Genomic DNA, 23,380 nt, shown 5'->3' on the forward strand with positions numbered 1-23,380 from the left:
GTTTCTGAAGTTTCGTAAATGTTCTTTAATGATTAACTTTGCAAATGCATTGGCATTGTATATCTGGGTTTTGGAATGTCCATTCTTTGAGCTGCAGCATCCTTCAGCTAAACAGTATGTTTGAAGTTATTTGTCTCCAGTGCCCACATCAAATGATACAGCCTTGCCACAGATTGTATCCCCCTCTTCAGCCAGTGTCTCCAAATGATCCTGACAGCTTATTTGTTCCTAAGCTGTGGGATTTCTACCCTTTCTTCTCTTCTTCATAACCTTCTACTTCAATCTTTATAAAATTGCCCATTTCTGCCATTTTCGCTGTCCATCAGCTGCTGAAATATTTACCACTGTTTTTGCCATGCCTATTGTTAACCAGCTTGCCTTCATTGGCTGGGGCATTGAGTACATTGAGTTTGCAAATAAAACCTTGGTTAGTCCGCATTTGGAGTATTGCATGTAGTTCTGGTCTCACTACCAGAAGGATGTGGAAGCTTTGGAGAGAATGCAAAAAAGGTTCACCAGGATCTTGCCTGGTCTCGAGAGAATTGATTATGAGGAGAGGTTGAATAAACTAGAACTGTTTTTGCTGGAAAGACGTAGGCTGAGGGGAGACCTGATAGAACTCTACAAAATCATGAGAGGCATAGACAGTATGGATAGTCAGAGGCTTTTTCCAAGGGTGGAAGTGTCACTTTCAAGGGAGCACAAGTTCAAGGTGAGAGGGGGAAAATTTGAGAAATGTACGTGGGAAGTTTTTCACACAGAGAGTGGTGGGTGCCTGGAATGTACTGCCAGAGGAGCTGGTGGAAGCAGGCACATTAGTGACATTTAGAAGGGATTTAGATGGATACATGAATAGGGAGGGAGTAGAAGGGTAAGGTCTGAGTAAGGGCAGAAGGTTTTTTTTAGTTTAGATAGGGCATCATGATTGGCACGGGCTTGGAGGCCTGAAGGGCTGTTCCTGTGCTGTACTTTTCTTGGTTCTTTGTTCATTTCACAATTTTCCAGGACATGGATGCTGCAGGGGGATTGTGAGGGGAGGGTTGAGGAGTGAACGCATTTTTAGGTTTTATTGCTTTTTAAAGAATTGGTGTTGGAGCACAGAGGCAGGCCATCCTACCAGCTGCCTTTGCACCAGCATCCTCTGCAGGAATTTCATGAGGTGGCAGACCCGACTCCCAGAGAATCTCCTGCATAATTTAGTTATGAAACTCTTACTTTTATGTTCAATTCATCTTGTAATAAGAAATAGCATTCCATTAGCCTTCTCAATTATTTGCTTACCTGCATACTCACTTTTTATGATTCATGCACAAGAACATTTAGATCCCACTGTACCTCAGAATTCTGCAGCCCTTCTCCACATAATTAATATTCTGCTTTTTGTTATATTTCCTGTAAAGTAAATATCTTCACCTTTTCTCACATTATTCATCATCTGCCAGATTTTCTGCAACTTTCTTATGTCCTCTTCACAAACATACTTTCCTATCTATTTCTGTTGATTGCAAATTTAGCTACTGTGCCTTCACTCCACTCATCTAAGCTACTAATGTAAATCATAAGAAGTTGAGGCCCAGCACAGACTCTATGGGACTCCACTCATCACATCCTGCCAGTCTGAAAAGACCCATTTATGCATACTCACTGTTTTTTGCCAGACAACCAATTTCTCTCCATGTTAAATACATTACCGCCTACACCATGAGCTTTTATTCTCCACAATAACCATTGATATGCCACCTTATCAAATGCCTTCTAGAAATCCAAGTGCCAAAAGGGATAGATGCAGAACAGATTTAGCAGTTCAAATGTAAGCATCCATAAGGCGCATTGGGCCATCAGCAGCTGTAGAATCACAGTGTGTAACTTTATTCCCCAACGCATATTTCATTGTATCATTACTAGTGAATTAGCTTTGGTTTAATGTGGCAGGTAGGGGAGTATGTCAGGACCAACACCAAACATACCCATAAATGGAGGAGCCAACCTGGTGACATTAAAACACAGTACTACCTGCATGCTGAATAGCTGAAGCAGAAGATATTTAACAGAGTTAATCAACAAATTAAATCAAACTCTACTACATTCTGTTATGAATGGTCGTCAATAATTGAACTTCTAACCAAGGAAGGAATCTCCACCAATATCCCCATCCTCTGATGGAGGAGCCCATCACATCAGTATCAAAATGCTAAAGCATTTGCAGCCAGCTTCAGCCAAGGTAACCTGTGGGTGTCCAACTCAACCTCCCCCTACGTTGAGATATCCAACGTAACAGCTGCCGGTCTTCTGCCAATTCAATTCACACTTCATGATATCAAGAAATGCGGAGGGTACTGAATGCAGCATGGGTCTTGATAGCATGCCAGCAGTCATACTCAAGACTTAAGCTCTAGAACTAGTTGTGCCTCTGGAAAGTTGTTCCAGTGCAGCTACAACATTGGCATGTACCTGGCCATGTGGAACATTGTAAGAAGTCTCACAACACCAGGTTAAGTTCCAACCAGTTTATTTGATAGTAAACCCACAAGCTTTCGGGGTTTGCCCCTTCATCAGGTGAGTGGAGAGTTCTGGTCTCAAACAGAGCATATAAAAGGAACACACAGTTTACAGAATACTGATTAGAATGCGAGTTTTTACAGCTAAGCTGCTATTCAAGACTTAAAGATGCAGACAATGTGAGTGGAGATAGCATCAGGCACGGGCTAAAGAGATGTGTATTGTCTTCAGACAGGACAGTAAGTGAGATTTTACAAGTTCAGGCAAGTCATTGGGGTTACAGATAGTGCAACATGAACCCAAGATCCCTGTTGAGGCCGTCCTCATGTGTGCGGAACTTGGCTATCAGTCTCTGCTCAGTGACTCTGTGCTGTCGCGTGTTGTGAAGGCTGCCTTGGAGAACGTATTCCCAAAGATCAGAGGCCGAATGCCTGTGACTGCTGAAGTGTTTGCCAACAAGAAGGGAACACTTGGTGATTGTCGAGCGATGTTCATTGACCCATTGTTGTAGCGTCTGCATGGTCTCCCCAGTGTACCATGCTTCGGGACATCCTTTCCTGCAGCATATTAGGTAGACAACGTTGGCCAAGTTGCAAGAGTATGTACTGTGTACCTGGTGGATGGTGTTCTCACGTGAGATGATGTCATCCATGTTGATGATACCTGCAATGATCATCTCAATGATCGTAAAAGAGAATCCAATGATCACCTCTTGACATTCAATGATGATATCATTGCTGAATTCTCCTTCATCATCATCTAGGGGATTACCATTTGCCAGAAAATGAACTGTACCAGCCGTATAAATACTGTGGCTACAAGAGTTGGTCAGAGACTGGGAATCCTGTGGAGAATGACTCACTTTCTGATTTCCAAAAGCCTGTCCAACATCTACAAAGCACATATCAGGAGTGTGATGGAATACACTCCACTTGTCTGGATGAGTGCAGCTGTACGATTTGGAAACAGAATAGCATCCAGGACAAAGCACCCACTTGATCACAGTCCATCCACCAGCTTAAACATTCACCCCCAAAGTACACTGGCAACAATGTATATGTATGACCCACTGTAGCAATTCATTAAGGCTCCTTTGGCAGCACCTTCCAAAAGCACAACTTCTGCCATCCGGAAGAACAAGGGAAGCTATTGTGTGAGAATACCATCACCTCAAGTTCCTCTCCAAGTCACACATCATTATGACTTGGGGCTACATCACCCTTCCTGCACTGTGGCTGGATCAAAAACCTGGAATTCCCTTCCTAAAGTAGGGTTTATATCTGCTTCAAATGGACAGATGCAGTTCAAGAAAGCTGCACCAGCTTCTCAAGGGCAATTAATGATGGACAATGAATGCTGACCTAGCCAGTGACACCTATGTCCCACAAAAGTGTCCTTGACCCACCATCACTGTCTGAGCTCTTTGAAAAAACAAAGCAACTAATTCCACTTTCTTCCCTGTAGCCATACAAGTTTTTTATTTTCAAATAGCAATTCAATTTCCCTTTGAAAGTTATATCTGAACCGATTCCATTACCCTTTCAGGCAGTGCATTTGAGATTTGGGTTGGTATTTTACTGTCCCACCAAGGGAATTGGAGCAGACAGGGGGGTGGACCATGGAAAGTTCTGTTGACCTCGGGCATGATTTTATGATTTAGGACAAGTGAGGTCATAAATCCTGCCCTTATTTACCTGAATTATATAAATGCAGGTTGCTATTATATATACATAAAGTTGGGTAAAGCTCCATTGGCCATCCAATCAAATGTAAATGATCAATTCGCAAATTAAAGGTATCTAAAGCAGCACTTTCCCAACAGAAGTGAAATAAAGCCAATCTCAGCCTTTTACATTTTGCTACAAAGTTGCTTTTCTTGCTGAAAATATACATTAATATACTGTACAAAGTCTTTGTTTGAATTTGTTATTAAAGGGAATTAGTTGGATAAGTGGAGAGAAACTATTTCTGTTTGTTGCAGAGTGCAATACCAGGAGGTGTAGTTTAAGTATCAGAGCCAGATCTTCTAGGAGTAAAGTAAGGAAACATTTCTATACAGATGGTAGGTCGAAGCTTTGAATTTGTAAAAACTTGATGTTAGGTACCCCCTGTAGCTGTGTGGATGTAATCTTAAGAATCTCAATGAATAACAAAGGTGCCGAAAATAAATTGACAAGACCTGGGGTTTTAGCACAAGCATTAATAATGTCAAAATGAAAATTGAAATTGCAAATATTAATGGTAGTATCACAGAGGGGAATCTAGCTTCCTTTTGAAATGGTGCTTTGAACATTTTGGTGGTTTTCAAAGCTGATATAATTTCTTAGCTAGGTTTCAGAATACATTTTTTTCACCCCAGTCCCTTCTTTCCCCATCCTGTTTCCTGTATTCAAAACTTATCCATTGTATTTTTCATTTGTTAACTTGAAGGAATTTTGGATAAAATATGGAGTTGTGAAAGCTATATTTTCACTCCTAGGAATTTGTTTTCCGGATGTGCTGGTTTTGTTCTCCATTTAAATGATTTTCATTAAATTCCTGCCTTATTTAATGCAGTGGTTAACCTATATTTTGAATCATAGAATCCCTGTAGTGCAGAAGGAGGCCATTCAGCCCATCAAACCTGCACTAACAGCAATCCCATCCAAGCCCTTTCCCTGTATCTTCACACAATAGCTGGACTCTGGGGTGGTTCCCGCAAATTGGAAAACAGCAAATATGACGCCACTGTTTAAAAAAGGTGGTAGACAAAAGGCAGGTAAGTATAGGCCAGTTAGCTTAACTTCTGTAGTAAGGAAAATGCTTAAATCTATCATCAAGGAAGAAATAGCGAGACATCTGGATATCTGTCCCATTGATAAGATGCAGCACGGGTTCATGAAGGGAAGATCACTTTGACTAATTTGGTGGAATTCTTTGAAAACATTACATATGCAGTAGACAATGGGGAACCTGTGGATGTGGTGTATCTGGATTTCCAGAAGGCATTTGACAAGGTGCCGCACCAAAGACTGCTACATAAGTTAAAGGTTCATGGTGTTACGGGTAATGTATTGGCATGGATAGAGGATTGGTTAACTAACAGAAAGCAAAGAGTGGGGGTAAATGGGCGTTTTTCTGGCTGGCAATCAGTGACTAGTGGTGTGCCTCAGGGATGAATGTTGGAACTGCAATTGTTTACGATTTACCTAGATGATTTGGAGTTGGGGATCAAGTGTAATGTGTCAAAATTCACAGGTGACACTAAGATGAGTGGCAGAACAAAGTGTGCAGAGGATGCTGGAAGTCTGCAAAGGGATGTAGAAAGGGATGTAGTGAGTGGGCGAGGGTCTGGCAGATGGAGTACAGTGTTGGTAAATGTGAGGTCACCCATTTTGGTAGGAATAACAGCAAAATGAACTATTATTTAAATGGTAAAAAATTGCAGTGTGCTGCTGTGCAGAGGGACCTGGGTGTCCTTGTGCAGGAATCTCAAGAAGTTGGTTTCCAGGTGCAGCAGGTAATTAAGAAGGCAAATAAGAACATAAGAAATAGGAGCAGGAGTAAGCCATCTAGCCCTTCGAGCCTGCCCCGCCATTCAATAAGATCATGGCTGATCTGTCGTGGCTCAGTTCCACATTCCCGCCCTCTCCCCATAACCCTTAATCCCCTCGCTTATCAAAAACCCATCAACCCACATCTTAAAAATATTTAGCGAGGTAGCCTCCACCACCTCAACGGGCAGAGAATTCCAGAGATTCACCACCCTTTGAGTTAAGAAGTTCCTCCTCAACTCCGTTCTAAACTGCCCCCCCTTTATCTTGAAGCTGTGCCCCCTAGTCCTACTGTCCTTTCTGAGCGGGAAGAGTCTCTCCACCTCTATCCTATCCATCCCATTCATCATCTTATACGTCTCAATGAGATCTCCCCTCATTCTTCTAAACTCTAACGAGTACAAGCCTAGTTTATTCAGCCTCTCCCCATAGCTCAACCCCCTCAACTCCGGCATCAGCCTAGTAAACCTCCTCTGCACTCCCTCCAAGGCCAAAATATCCTTGCGTAAGTACGGCGACCAAAACTGCACACAGTACTCCAGCTGCGGCCTCACCAATGCCCTATACAGCCGCAGCAAGACCTCCCTACTTTTATATTCAATCCCCCTTGCTATGAAGGCCAGCATCCCATTAGCCTTCCTGACCACCTGCTGCACCTGCAAGCTGGGTTTTTGCGACTCATGCACAAGGACCCCGAGGTCCCTCTGCACCGTCGCCTGCTGCAGTTTTTCTCCACGTAAGTAATAGTCCTTCCTACCATTATTCCTACCAAAGTGGACCACTTCGCACTTGCCAACATTAAATTCCATTTGCCAGTTCCTGGCCCATTCACCCAGCCTATCTAGATCCTTCTGCAGACTCTCCACACCCTCCGCGCAATTTGCCGTTTTATCATTCATTGCGAGAGGGATGGAGTTTAAAAACAGCAAGTTTATGTTGCAGCTGTATAAGGTGCTGGTAAGGTGTGTACAGTTTTGGTCTCCTTACTTGAGAAAGGATATACTGGCACTGGAGGTGTACAGAGGATATTCACTAGGTTGATTCCAGAGTTGAGGGGATTGGCTTATGAGGAGAGACTGAATAGACTGGGGCTATACTCATTGGAATTCAGAAGAATGAGGGGAGATCTTATAGAAACATATAAGATTATGAAGGGGATAGATAAGATAGAAGCAGAGAAGTTGTTCCCACTGGCAAGTGAAACTAGAACTAGGGGGCTTAGCGTCAAAATAAGGGGAAGCAGATTTAGGACTGAGTTGAGGAGGAACTTCTTCACACAAAGGGTTCTGAATCTGTGGAATTCTGTGCCCAGTGAAGCAGTTGAGGGTACCTCATTGAATATTTTAAGGCAAGAATAGATAAATTTTTGAACAGTAAAGGAATTAAGGGTCATGGTAAGTGGGCAGGTATGTGGAGCTGAGTCCACAAAAAGATCAGCCATGATCTTATTGAATGTTGGAGGAGGCTTGAGGGGCAAATGGCCTACTCCTGCCCCTAGTTCTTATGTTCTTATATTCATATTTATCCTGCTAGACTCCCTGACACTAAGGGGCAATTTATCATGGCCAAACAACCTAACCTGTGCATCTTTGGAAGTGTGGGAGGAAACTGGAGCACTGAAAGAAACCCATGCAGACACAGGGAGAATGTTCAAACTCCACACAGTCACCCAAGGCCAGAAGTGAACCCGGATGCATGGCACTGTGCAGCAGTGCTAAGCAGAGCTTACTGACTAGATTAAAATAGGAATTTGATACAAATGTTATTTTTGGTTTTGACGCTTTTGAAGCGTTACTCAATATTGTTTAGTTGTTCAATTCAGTCCTTAAAGCTTCATTTGTCCTCACTATATCAAGTGGAAAGTTACATTTTGAAATCTCTCTTTAATCTTAGTGAACTGCAAGTACTAAAGAAATTGGAAGTGTTTTTCAGCCCTGTGGTTTACCATTTGTTTATGTCTCCTCCACTCATCATATTGCAGCCACTGGGTTGGTATATTTCAAAAATTGAAAAATGGGGGGGGGGAAATCAATATTCATACTTTTGTGATGACATAAGCCACAAAATATTTCTGTTTGCCTTGTGTGTTTGACAGTGATTGAGAATGCAGCATTTTCAAATGAGTATTTTCCAATGCTTTCTAATGTATTGTTGGCTTTTTGCAAACAATATAAGAGTGACTATAAGCTTCCAAATGACTTCTTTGAAATAAGAGTTTTTGCTAATAATGTGAATAATGCACCAGTAACCTGTAATCCGTTTTCTTGTACTCAACTCATTCATTCCTCCAGTTTGGTTTACATCTCATAGAACATAGAAAAAGTACAGCACAAACAGGCCCTTCGGCCCACAAGTTGCGCTGATGATATCCCTACCTACTAGGCTTACCTATAACCCTCAATCCTATTAATCCATGTACTCATCCAGAAGTCTCTTAAAAGTCCCTATTGAATTTGCCTCCAGCACCACCGACGGCAGCCTATTCCACTCACCCACCACCCTCTGAGTGAAAAACCTGTCCCTGATATCTCTTCTGTACCTACTCCTCAGCATCTTAAACCTGCGTCCTCTTGTAGCAACCATTTCAGCTCTGGGAAAAAGCCTCTGAGAACCCACCTGATCTATATCTCTTAACATCTTATACACTTCTATTAGGTCACCTCTCATCCTTCATCTCTCCAAGGAGAAAAGACCGAGCTCCCTCAACCTATCCTCATAAGGCATGCCACCCAATCCAGGCAACATCCTTGTAAATCTCCTCTGCACCCTTTCAATAGGTTCCACATCCCTCCTGTAATGAGGCGACCAGAACTGAGCACAGTACTCTAAGAGGGATCTGACTGGGGTCTCATAAAGCTGCAGCATTATCTCCTGACTCCTAAACTCAATCCCTCAATTGATGAAGGCCAGTACACCATACGCCTTCTTAACCACATCCTCTACCTGCGAGGCCGATTTAAGAGTCCTATGGACCCGGACCCCAAGGTCATTCTGATCCTCTACACTGCTAAGAGTCTTACCCTTGATATTATACTCCTTCATCCCATTTGATGTGCCAAAACGGACCACTACACATTTATCCAGGTTGAAGTCCATCTGCCACTTCTCCGCCCAGCCTTGCATCCTATCTATGTCACGCTGCAACTTCTGATATCTCTCCAAACTACCTACAACACCACCAATCTTTGTGTCGTCAGCAAACTTACCGACCCATCCCTCCACTTCCTCATCCAGGTCATTTGCAAACAGCAAGAGTTCCAGAACAGATCCCTGGGGCAGTCCACTGGTGACCGACCTCCATGCAGAAAAAGACCCATCTACAACCACTCTCTGCCTTCTGCAGGCAAACACAGTAAGAAGTCTGACAACACCAGGTTTAAGTCCAACCGATTTATTTGATAGTAAACTCGCAAGCTTTTGGGGTTTACCCCTTCGTCAGGTGACCAAGGGGCAAACCCCGAAAGCTTGCAAGTTTACTATCAAATAAATCAGTTGGACTTAAACCTGGTGTTGTCAGACTTCTTACTGTGTTTACCCCAGTCCAACGCCGGCTTCTCCACATCATGACTACTATCTTCTGCAGGCAAGCCAGTTCTGGATCCACAAGACAACAGTCCCTTGGATCCCATGCCCTCTCACTTTCTCAAGAAGTCTTACGTGGGGGACCTTATCAAACGCCTTGCAGAGTCCATATAAACCACATCTACCATTCTACCTTTATCAATATGTTTTGTCACATTTTCAAAGAACTCAACCAGGCTCGTAAGACACGATCTGCCTTTGACAAAGCCGTGCTGACTATATTGAGCATACTAAACTTCTCTAAATGTTCATAAATCCTGTCCCTCAGAATCTTCTCCATCAACTTACCAATCACTGAGGTTAGACTCACTGGACGGTAATTTCCTGGGCTATCCCTATTCCCTTTCTTGAATATTGGAACCACATCCACAATTCTCCAATCCTCCGGAACCTCTCCCGTCTCCATCGATGACGCAAGGATCATCGCCAGAGGTTCTGCAATCTCTTCCCTCGCCTCCCACAGTAACCTGGGGTACATCCCATCCAGTCCCGGCGACTTATCTAACCTGATGCTACTCAAAATTTCCAACACATCCTCTTTCTTAATGTCCACATACTCAATCTTTTCAGTCTGCTGCAAGCCTGCAGTACAACCACCCAGATCTTTTTCCACCTTGAATATCGAGGTAAAGTATTCATTAAGCACCTCTGCTATTTCTACCAGTTCTGTACAAACTTTCCCACCTTCAGATTTTATAGTTCCTACTCCTTCACATCTCATCCTTTTACTCTTCACACATTTGTAGAATGCCTTAGGTTTCTCCTTAATCTTACCTGCCAAGGCCATCTCATAACCCCTTCTGGCTCTCCTAATTTCCTTCTTAAGTTCCATCCTACAAGTCGTATACTCCTTTAGATCCCTAACATCTCCTAGCTCTCTGAACCTTTTGTACGCTTTACTTTTCTTTTTGACTAGGTTCATTACAACTTCCGTGCACCATGGTTCCCATAACCTACCAAAACCTTCCTGTCTCATTGGAACGTTGTCGTGCAGAATTCTAGACAAACATTCCTTGAAAATCTGCCACCTTACTTCAGTACTTTTTCCCAAGAATACCTCCTTCCAATTTACTTGTCTAATTTCCTGCCTGATGGCTTCATATTTCCCGTTACTCCAGATAAACACTTTCCTAACTTGCCTGATCCTATCTCTTTCCAAGGCTAGCGTATAGAAGATAGAGTTATGATCACTATCCCCAAGATGCTCTCCCACTGGACTCTCCCAATGTCCAGGTTCATTAGCCAGTACCAGATCGAGTACCGCTTCTCCTCTTGTAGGCTTATCCACATGCTGTGTCAGGAAACCCTCCTGAACACACCTAACAAACCCCTCCCATCCAAACCCCTTACCCTAGGGATATTCCAATTGATGTTTGGGAAATTAAAGTCTCCCATCATGACAACTCTGTTATTACTACATCCCTCCAGGATCTGTTTCCCTATCTGCTCCTTAACATCCCTGTTACTATTGGGCGGCCCATAGAAAACACCCAGCAAAGTTATCGACCCTTTCCTGTTCCAAACTTCCACCCACAGAGACTCCATAGACTATCCCTCCACGGTGTCCACCTTCTCTACAGCCGTGACACTATCCCTGATCAACAGTGCCATTCCGCCCCCCCCCCCCCTACTCTTTTGCCTCCCTCCCCGTCCTTTCTGAAACATCTGAAACCCAGCACCTGAAGTATCCAGTCCTGTCCCTGAGACATCCAAGTCTCTGTAATGGCCACAACATCACATTTCCAAGCAGCAATCCACGCTCTAAGCTCATCCACTTTATTCACCACACTCCTGGCGTTAAAATAGACACATCTCAAACCTTCAGTCTGAGCACTCCCCTTCTCCATCACCCGTCTATCCTCCCTCTTACACTGTCTACAATCCTTCTCTGTTTGCGAGCTAACCTCCTCGCTCCCAGTCACCTCATCTCGATTCCCCCCTCCCAACCTTTCTAGTTTAAATTCTCCCCAGTAGCCTTAGTTAACCTTTCCACCAAATAAAACAAAATCTCCTGAAATTTTATTAAAATTGCCAGAATTCATTGCACATTTTACTTCTGTAATTGTACTTCTTTGCCTTTCATTCACCTATGGTTCTTACGATTAAGCCTGAGTCCAACTCCTGTACTGTATCCATAGATCAATTGAGGATGGAGATATGAGCCTATTATAAATTTATAGTGAAAGATCTTAAAGCTGTCAGTGCAATGATCAGATTCAATGCAATCACTTTTGTTAATACAGGAGCCCAACACTACTCCTTTCAATGCTTTTTCCAATGATATGTGCCCATGGAGATTTCATGTTATGAATTTATATGTTTTAACAAAGATGCTAAATTCATAATGTGTACTGACTGCATGACTGAAATTATAACTTATGAGCATAAGAAAGAGGAGCAGAAGTAGGTCTTTTATCCCTTTGAACTACCCTCACCACTAATATAATCATGGCTGATCCTCTACCTCAGTTGCATCTTCCTGCACTTTCCTTACATCCCTTAAATTCCTTAATGTACTAAATTCTATGGATCTTTGCCTTGAATATAGTCAACTAGTTGAACATCCAGAGCCTTCTGGCTTACAAAATTCCAAAAATCCACAACACCAAATGGAGAAATTCCTCCTCATATCAGACCTAAGTAGCTGACATTTCTTTTGAAACTCCTTGGCCATAGGGAAAACCTCCCAGAATAATCAAGCTCCTTAAGAAATGTATATTTTTCAATATGTTTCATTTTCCTAAATTCAGGGGAAAAATAGATCCAGTCTCCTCAATTTTCCTTTAAGGCTGATCCCTTTATTTGCAGGAACCAGCCCAGTGAACCAAAAGGCATGCATAAGAACATAAGAATTAGGAGCAGGAGTAGGCCATCTAGCCCTTCGAGCCTGCCCCACCATTCAATAAGATCATGGCTGATCTGAAGTGGATCAGTTCCACTTTCCCGCTTTCTCCCCATAACCTTTAATTCCCTTGTCTGTCAGAAACCTATCTACCCGTGACTTAAATATATTCAGCGAGGTAGCTTCCACCACTTCAACGGGCGGAGAGTTCCAGAGATTCACCACCCTTTGAGTGAAGAAGTTCCTCCTCAACTCCGACATGCATATCTTTCCTTAGGTAAGGAGACCAAAATTATTTACAGTACTCTAGTGGTCTCACTAAGGCCTTGTTTAATTGCAGTAAAACTTATTTGCTCTTGTACTCCAATCCATTTTTAAATAAATGCTAACATGATTTTGCCTTCCCAATTGCTTTCTGTGCCTGTATCTTAACCTTCTGTGATTCGTGTACAGTCGTGGACATGAATAATAACATTTCACATTCTCTGATTATTTAAAATACATTTTTATTCAGTCATTTATATTTCTCCTCACCCAGCCTTTCTCTATTGCTTTGCATATCTTTGTATCTTCCTCGTTTCCTACTTTTTCCCAGCTAATTTTGTATCAGTAGCAGATTAACCAAATTTTGACTGTTGAAGCGTACTCGGAATGCTTGGTTTATAAAGCATTTTAACCCATCACCGGAGCTTCAACAAGCACCACAAGGCAAAATAACTGAACCTTGCTCAGTGACTGATTTCCACTTCAATTACAAATGTTGCACCATTGTGCACTACAGTTGCATTTTAGTAATCTAAGGAACCTAAAGTAGGATTCCACAGCCCAAAACTTTCCTAGTTTCTTACATTGAAGGAGGAATTAAATTTGAAAGCAGTGGACATGGCTGTATGCCAGTTTCATACAAATCTGTAGATCACACTGCACTTCAATAAACAGCTTGGATTCTACACAAGCTCAAGCTTTGAATTCTTTAAATGAAAAATCTCAACATTGCAATTGTCTTAATTGATCTAAGTACAAACCTGTGGTTGGGCACTACTATGTTTGCAAAGGTAAGAATTTTGAAGTATGAAACTTGCACACTGCAGATCTGAAAAACATATCATGGTGGTAAACGCAATTTAACATAGCTTTAGGATGGAAAGAGCAATGGAGTATAATACCATTGTCATTTGCATATAATGACAGGGTCCACACAAGATCAGATCAGACAAAACAATGGCCCTGATATTTGTAGGAAGATGGGCAAAATGTGAGTGGAGAAATGCATTGAAGCCAAGAATGCAGCTGCATTTAGCAATAGAAATATTTAATGTTTTTTTTATTCCATAACCCCCCTCTATCAGCCAGCCAGTTTAACAAGACCGCTGACTGCTGGGTGGGAAAGTATCAGGTGAGTGCAGTCAGAAACCTGTGGGGCTGGACTCCAGCAATTGGAAGGGTGGAAAGTCAGAGATAGAGGAGGAGATCAGTCTTGAAGACAGAGAGAGACCTCGATTGGTACAGGGAGGTTAAATGTAAGGGTCTGGTGAGAGCACTGCTGCTCCTTTAGCCCTCAAAGACTGATGGAAAAGGCAGCTACCTCCTTGATACCTCCCCAATAGCTCCTGTCTCCCTTTCACTGTCACTTTTTCTAAGGCCTGAGAAAACTGCACTGTAGGAGACTGATTTAAATATGTTAATGAAGTGTTGCGCATCTCATGAAAATGACAGCCGGTCTGCATATTGTAGGTGAAGGAAGTGTTTCTCCTACATCATTTTTAATCCAATCCTTTCCCACCAAGAACATTTGGATTAACACTAATACCATAATTTTCAAATGCTGTCAGTAGTTATCAGTTTAGAAAAAAAACTTATAATTTTTTCATTTTTATTAGAAACTACTGCTTTCCCTACTGCGTGCTTGATGAAGTGCTTCCATTTTACTGTAATGCCACCAACATAACATTGATGCCTGCAATACAGTTATTGTATTATGATAAATTTCACTCAATGGAATTAATGAATTGCCCTAATCAGCACAACATTGAGAATGTCTACAGGCTTTACATATCTATCAGTTTTACAGAATTACATGAAAATCTTACAAAATGTTTAGAAATTGCAGATGCATCACTACAGGAATGTGGAATCTGGAAGAGAGAACCTCAAGCTTCCATTTCACATTCCCAATGCCCTTTGTGCAGATATAAAATTCCACGACTCTGCTGCAAATTCTACCAATCATATTCCCTTCATGACCAACTGTGTTAAGTCTGCAACCAGGAAACTTTCTAATCTGTTCCCTACATGAAATTAACTATTAATTTCATTAGTTTATTCACTTTGAATCAGATCAGGAACAAATAGATGTTTGGTTAAATGCTTTCCCTCCCAGCGGTTAATAGTCGAGAAAAGTAGCAGTGCTGTTTTGATCTAATTTTCTTTTTGCAATTATTCAAGCAATCATGTTGTTCTTTACCCTCTCCCTTAAGGCGCCTTTCTGTCTGTAGCGTTGTAAATTAATGTTAAATGATTCTGTGATGAGAAAAAGTCATTTGTTTGGTTTAATACCCCCATACAGATTAGGTATTTATCACTTTCAGCAAACTTCCTTTGCTTGTTTAAAACAGAATTTGATTTTAGAGCATCTTAAATGACTTGTTCCATGTAATCTAATCAGGGCTTGGGCATGCAGCTCTAAAAGAATGTCATTGCTTTACTCATCACAATTAAACCTGCATCAGTAGATTGCAACCAAAACTATATTTAATTAAACTGAAGGATAAGTTGCTCCTTTAAATAAATCTTATTTCTATAAAATCCTAATCTTCTGTTTGCAATAACTTGTTTTTTTTATGTGAACTCTTTTAAATTTCAGCAGCCAGTGACTGCCCAAAGCTTTTGTCTTCAATTTCATCCAGGTATTTTATATTGCCAAGTATTGGTTTAGAAAGCTAATCCATTCATTGGCGTACCTGGTTCCAAGTAAAATGGCACAGTGGCACATTGGTTAGCACTGCTGCCTCACAACAGCAGGGACCCAGGCTCAATTCTGGCCTCTGGTCACTGTCTATGTGCAGTTTGCACATTCTTCATGTGCCTGCATGGATTTCCTCCCACAATCCAAAGGTGTGCAGGTTAGGTTGATTGGCCATGCTACATTACCCTTAGTGTCAGGAAGACAAATAGAGTAAATACGTGGGGTTACTGGGATAGGGCCTGGGTGGGATTGTTGTTGGTGCAGGCTTGATGGGCCAGATGGCCGCCTCCTGCACTGTTGGCATTCTATGTGAGGTGCTTCCCATGCTCTGCTGGAACAAAAGACTAATGTTACAATGGGACCAGCTGGAGAAGTAACTGGGAGAGGGAGAGAGGCCTAATCTAGAGAGCTGAGTGAGCTGATAGGGTTCAAGTGGTGATTTGATTAAAGTTTACAAGATAATAAGGGGAACAGTAAAGTTGATTGTGGGAAACAATTCTGCTCGTTGGGAAATCTAGGGCAGTCTAAAAAATCTAGGGACAGTCTAAAAATTTGAGTCTTTGAGTGAAATGAGGAAACACCTTTTCACAAAGAGAGTGGTACGAATGTGGAATTCTCTTCTGCAAATGGCAATTGATGCTTGGTCATATGTTAATTTTAAAATCTGGAACAGATATGTTTTTGCTATTCAAGGAATATGGGGTAAAAATAGATGTATGGAGTTAGGTCACAGATCAGCTATTATCTCATTGAATAGCGAAGGAACATGTTCGAGAGACAAAATGGCCTACACCGTTTCCTATGTTTTTGGTGCAGTCAGGTTTGGTGGAGTTGGGGAGTGACCATTGAAGCGACAGAGGGCAAGGTGATGATTGGCCTAGCAAATGGGCAGTGGCAAGAAGTACTTCTTAAAACTTCATCTTTTTGGTCTGTTTGCTAATTTTGTCTCTTCACCCAGACCTTGGAAAATAGTGGGGAAGAGCAGAAAAATGAGCAGGCAGATTATCAATCTGTTGAAACACGCCATGAATCATTCCTTCCATGATCAATATAAGTCCTGGAGTTGGTCTTGACCTCAGAGTTACCAGAGAGGTGGAATATTACTACCAAGCCACATGACCTCTGGTGGTGGCCTGCATTGGTCCTTTCAAGACTGCTGATTAGGCAACATATAGACCGTGTTTCCCTGAATGCAGCCAACTCAGCATTGACTGCATTCAGGGAAAAGCAATTTGGTAACAAAGCTATCAAAAACATTAAGCCCCTTGCATTTACAAACACCCATTTGAAGCCTGGCCCTTGAATGCCTTTTGATGTTGTTATTAATACAAAAAGTGGCTCAGCTCCAATTCAAAATGTGCCCTTACATTGCTTACCATATTGGACAGTGGTGCAATGTCCTAATTGCACCATTTGGCCTGTGAATATATATTTGAACATCAGATCTTCAGTTTATGCTTTTAGGTTGGCTTGTGAATATAACTTTAAAAACTTTTCTTATCCAAATTGCTACTTGTGACAAGCTATAACATTTGTTCATATCTATTGCTTACAAATACAATGGGCCATAATTTACTGTCAAAATAACAGTGAGGGTAATTGCACTCTCCATTATTTATGAACAAATGGTACAGCTCTTCAAGTGAGGACTAGCTTGAATGCAGCTATCTAAAATTGTTGTCCCAATTATGCCATTCCACAAAAATGGCACCTGTCTGCCTCACCACTGAAATTCACAAAGTTGTTTTATTTATGTGGAAAACAAACAAAGCCAGTACCAGATATTTAGGGTTAGAAATTACAAACGTAAATTCCCTTTTTACAATATGATAAGTAGGACTGAAGTGGGATATTTCTGAACAAAGGGACACACTTTGAGAATAGAAAATCTCAAAGGCAACAACAATTCATACTGCATGAGAAGAGGGCAGGTTAACTCTGATCAGTCAAAGCATTGCCATGGGGAATGCATGAGGGAATGACTGTCCCAAAGCTTCTGTTTAATTGAAGGAAGTGCAATGCATAGACATGTTCATTCTGTTTGCAAACAACAGGGTGCTGTGTGTGAATATATGCAGTTTCTAGCATGTGTAAGTGAGCCACACTGAAACCAGACTGATAATCTTAAATTAGCTGTTAGTGTAATTCTTAGCACAATTGGGGTTTTTATTAAGTGTTGTCTGGTCATGGAATCATATATAATGTTGAACAGTATATTCTGAATTTTGTAAGGGCTGGTTAAGTATGATTAGTACTTAGCCTGTGGCAAACAGATCAAGATATATACTGTTTGATAAATTGCCCCAGTCTTTGAGACATACAGCCTTCATACCTGGCACATGATGGCATCGAAATTCATAGAACACATGACTCATTTATATGATAGGCAAAACATATTTTTAGCCTCATGATAGCATCCTGTTAGTGATGAATGCCACTCATGTTGCTGCTATGTAGTAACAGCTTATAATGTCTACCTTCACCTGCTGCTGAAACTGTTGAGACCCCTAACCCTTCCAGAGAATTCCGAGGTACACTGGGCATCTTTCAAGACAAAGTGATAGCCTTAGGCCCATTTATGAGTATGTGCAAACTTACAGTAAGCAATGATCTAATCAGAATTGTCTTTTCTCACAGGGTGGCTTTGACGCAACTTATCTCAGCATCAAGCTTGCACGGTGAGCAAATGACACTGGCCCTATTTACGAAGTTGTCAATAAGACCAATCTTATAGCATATGGAACTGTAGGAATCCCAACGTGTATGTTGACCAGTGAAAGTGGGCTTGCAGTAAACAATATTAGAGAACCTTTGGTAGATATCTCAGCAAACACATCAAGGATTCGAGCACCAGGTGAAGTTAGCTGTTCCATGCTGCTACAATTGCAGTAGTAACAAGAGTGATATTGTTCATTAGCAACTTGCTGCTGACAAGCCAAAAATACATTTTGTCTACCACACAAATGAATAATGTCGTATATGAATTTCAGTGTCAGAGTAATGCTACGCATATAGGCTGCTTGTCTCAAAGACTGGGGGTGGTTGTATCAAACAGCACATCCCTTTGGTTGTTCACAACAGGTCGAGTGCTGACTGTACTCAAACAGCCCATGCTTGCAAAACTCAGAACATAGCATCCAACATTAGATATGATTCTGCGATTGGACAACATTTGTTAAATAATATTGATTTTGCTGAGTATTACAATGACAACCAAATTGAGATTATCAGTCAGGGTCAGTGTGGCTCATGTCTGTGTGCTAGAAGCTCCATGTATTTACATACAGGGCTCTGTCATTTGCAAACAGGAAGAATACACCTGTCCTTTGTACCTTTTTCAACTAAGCAAAAACTTTGAGGACAGCCAATTCCTGGTTCATTCCCCGAATCAGGCCTGCCTGGTTTGAATTTAAACAAAAGCTTTGCAGTTAACAGTTAGCTGGTGCATTTGTCACTTGCAGAGTTCACTTGCCAATGAATCAGCACCATTTTCTTACGCAGAATAAATTGTTCTCTTTGAGAATTGGTATTCTTGCCAATTATTCTGAGTACAGGACGAAAAGCTTTGACTATGTCTCTTTTTAAAAGAAATACTCAGGTAATCAACCTTTGTGGGACCAAAAACAAACCATTACAAATTTGCATTCTCATCCCTTCAGATTTTGAATGTTTCTAGGGAGATTTTAAAAATGCCAAATTTTAAATGTTTTGTTTTCTTTTTCTTTCTGCCTCTTTTGATTTTTTTCTCACAATTAAATCTTTTCCTCTCTTTATTTTTCCTTCTGTAGCTGATTTGACATTCACTTCACTCCCAATAATTCACTTTTGTTCTCTGTTCTTGCATTTTTCACAATGTTTTCACCTGTGTTATTTGAGGAGTGGTACAGTCGTTACTCTGTTCTCCCACAGATCAGAAGTCTTGTTTCCCTTGATAGAATGTAATCGGCCTGCAATAAGCAACTTATTGGGGAAAAATATTGTTGACCTGAAAGTTGTAGGGGTAAGTCTAACTAAAAGCAGATATCCTACGGTACAGCAAATTGTGGCCCATTATTTCTCATCATCTTAATTAAATGGGCAAATTAAACAGCAGCGAATCAGTTCTTGCCATGGGTTACAACATTGTTCTTTCCCTCGGTGACGCAACTTTGCATTTGCTACCCATTGATGACATCTTTTCTCTGTTGTGCACAGCCAAAATTGGGTGTAGGTGTTTTTTAACCCAGTTCCTACTGGCTTTGAGTCCATTGCCCCATAACTCAACTTTATTTGACACAAAACTGCCAGTTTTAATTAGATAGCTAGAACAGAAGTAGTAAACATTCTTAAGTGTCAGCAACTTGAAAAGTCACACTAGTAGAATATTGAGTGGCCTCTTGAAATTGGCCTTAAAATTTAGTATTGTGCTGAGTTTCAGAAGCTTTTTAATAAAGTCTATGTTGGACTTGACATAAGAGTGCTTGAAGCTATATTCCAGGACACAAAACTGGGAAAGTCTGGTCTTCAACTTGATAATGCTAAATGTCACTATGAAAACAAAAATTGAATTATAGTTTGGTACAAAATAATAATTTGATTGGCATCACAATCCTTGAGTCCAACTGTGAGTAGTGTGAATCTGTGATTAGACTTCACTTTGGTAACCACTCCATGATATCTCATATTTTCATCAAAAGCAACAGTTACTACAAATTCCAGCTGTCAGTGTGCTTCGCTAGCTAGTCTAAGTAATATAGTCAGAAATGATTTGTCTTTCCAATATATTTAGGCTGAGCTTTGGAAAGGGGGATTTACTATTTACCCTCCAGATTTGCATCTTATTAAGTGCTAAGTTTCTCCCTCTTGTTTAATCACTGCACTGATCAGAAAATGTAACATTGATTGGAAAAAAATGAAGTGTGGCAACTTGCTTTTCTATCCACGGAATCCATAGAAAGTGGTATGCATAGAATCTCTACAGTGCAGGAGGAGGCTATTGGCCACATTGCACTGATCCTCTGAAAGATCAGTCTACTTAGACTCACTCCCCCACCCTATCTCTGTGACCCCACACATTGATCACCTAACCTGCACATCTTTGGACTGTGGGAGGAAACCAGAGCACCTGAAGGAAACTCTTTCAGACATGGAGCGAATGTTTAAACTCCACATAGTAACTCAAGGGCTAAATCGAACCCAGGTCTCTGACCTCTGAGGCAGCAGTACTAACCACTATGCCACCCTATCTTCGATTTTTTCTTCTCTGCAGTTTTATTTGCCCATAAGCCATTATTTGACAGGGATTCATTTTTAAACAAGCATTCCACACTTAAAATAGATATCATTTTTGATTACTGCTTTACTGCTATAACCTCTTCTTCAGTGATTTGCATCATGATTTTTAGCTGCAATAATTTATAAACATTAAATGGACCAGTGGGAATAGCTTTCTAAACGATTTGTACCAATGTAAGTAGCTGCATTGTCCTGTATTCGGTGAAGATGTACAATTAGCAAAGCTATTTATAAAGTACATCATTCAGCAACATTTTGACATTATTTGAAATGTGCAGTATATTCTTCCACAGAAAGTGGTACAATCATAACTTTTGTTGACAGTAGAATCTTGCTGATTCAGTGAAAGGTTGAATAAATAAGTCTTTACATCAAAGATATTAATTTTAGTGCAGAGGAAGCTGTTACCTTTTAACTTGTCAAATGAGCTTGATAATTATGAGTCAAAGTGCTGGGAAGATAGCATCAGAATGGCTGTTACAATGTTCAATGTTTAAAAAATTGTAGTAACATTAAGTGTTGTCTGACATAATTGAAAATTGCACTCAATATCCATTTTTCCTGCCAGTTGGGCAAGAAGAAAGTGTCATCATTTTAAATAGCTATTTATACAGCCCAGGAGGGGTTTCCAAGCCCTGTTGGTAGCAGGGGTGGAAAACCAAGGGGGAAACCAAAACAGCTTTCAGAAGGACAGGGTTTCCCTGGTTGAATGTCTCCAGCCCCTTCCAATGTCATCACAGGGTTCCCACAATGATAGGAATCCCATTTAATTTCATTTCTACAAACTTGCAAACCTCTCTGTTGTATCATCCCCCCACATAGGCAATTCCTACCCCCGCTGGCATAACATCATGTCATGGGATTTACAATAGGTTTTGATAATTGGTGGACAGACCCTGCCGAGGGCACACAAGTAAGTACAGCCCTCACCGGAGAGAGGGTCATGACCACGCAGTGCCTTGACAGTGCTGGGGCACTGCAGGGAGGTGGGGGGGGGGGGGGGTGTTCCCTTGGGGGAGGGTCCATGTCCATGGAGGTGTTCTCTTCTTTTTCCACATTTGAGCACCCTTTTTAAAAAGGTGCCCCAATCTGTCAGGAGCCAAGGTTACTGGTGGAAATGAGCCCTCTGCTTTTTCACCAGAGCCAATACTTTGAAAAAAAAATTGAAAACTCTGCCACATATTTCACATTCTAGTCCCAAACTAAATGCATACTAACTGGTGGTTGGTTAGTCCAAGGGGAGTGCACACTATTCATTCACATCTGGAGTGCAAGTTTGGATCCAGCCCTTGTTTATGTTCATTGGACTTGGCTTCTGGTTTAAATTACTTCAGACCACAAAGTGAGGGCTGTGGAGACATAGGAGCCATAGGGATCAGCAGCAAAGGTAGAGATTGGCTGTCAGCAATGCCCTCCATGCAAGGATCAGTGCATGTGGAGTGAATTCCCTTCCTCACAGCTGACATGCAGTCCATACAGTTTTACCAGTTGTGTAGGTTGCATGCCAGCAGGCCAGCCTGGAGCTGGGAAGATTGCAGCAGAGGCAGGAATTCATTATTAAATGGTCACTTAATGGCGTCAGGTACAGGGCAGGGAGGTCACTCATAGGCTTTCCCAATTAGTAGGAACGTGAATGCAGTATCGGTTCCAATGCCAACCTGCTAACTTTGCAAGCCCATCCACCACCTTCCTCATCTTCTATGGGGTAGAAGAATCTGGCCAATATGACAACATGGTGTCCAGAATTTGTTAGAACTTAGTAGTCTCCAAGGTTACCAATGTCTGATTGTAATGGAAAGCAGAGCCCTGAATGCAGTGCTCAAGGTATACTTTAAAAATCACAAATACCCAAGTTGAGATTTATGGTTGTTATGGATACATTCCTGGGATTGGCATCATCTGTCAGTTCTGTAAGTGGGCTTCACATTTCCTATAGCCCAGAGGGCACATTTCCTGATGAGATATCTAGTTAAACAACAGACAACCCAATGATCAAAACAGAAAATGCAACTGCCATGTCAAACATCCTCCATATAAAGTATTCTGTCATTAATGAAAGCAGAATGAAGAGCATCTGAGGCACAGCTTCTGACCACCAGCTAGTTTACTTGGGTAAAATAACAAATGACCAGCATACAAATGATCGGTTTTGGGAATGAAAAACAATCTTCTTTCTCATTGATTATGAAGAGACACAGGTTCACCGTCTCACAGTTCTCAAAACTAAGCTTACAACTTTGACAGCACAAATAAATCTGCAAACAACATAGAACTTTTTTAGGTTGGGAGGGACAGAGACCACACAATGGATTGCTGCCCCTTATGTCAGTGAGATTAGTCTCCACCTGCTGAACTGGGAAACACAGTCACTGCTGTGAAGGAAGAACATGCCTTTTGATTTGTGAGCTTAACTCTCCCAGTATCATTACATCTAACTGTGACACTGGAGAATTTGGATGTTATTTCTTCTATTGTATACAGAAGTTAGGGCTGAACAAAGAACCACTTTTCCTAATAGTTTGAAATTCCTGAGATTGTACAAAATGCTATTTTTATTTACTGACTTTACTCGATCAGAATAGGCTCAGGCCACTGTCCCAGTGCTATTTTAGAAACATAGAAACATAGAAAAACTACAGCACAATACAGGCCCTTTGGCCCACAAAGTTGTGACGAACATGTCCC

At 41.3% G+C, this 23,380-nt stretch overlaps 1 protein-coding gene across 2 annotated transcripts in view; it reads left to right on the forward strand.

The window, feature by feature from the left end:
- kcnip4a (potassium voltage-gated channel interacting protein 4a) overlaps positions 1 to 23,380 on the forward strand; it is an 806,015-nt gene that overhangs the window by 612,904 nt on the left and 169,731 nt on the right. The window lies entirely within an intron of this gene.

This window comes from Carcharhinus amblyrhynchos, chromosome 1, assembly GCF_965287045.1.
Source record: "Carcharhinus amblyrhynchos chromosome 1, sCarAmb.v2.hapA, whole genome shotgun sequence".
Classification (NCBI taxonomy): Eukaryota; Metazoa; Chordata; class Chondrichthyes; order Carcharhiniformes; family Carcharhinidae; genus Carcharhinus; species Carcharhinus amblyrhynchos.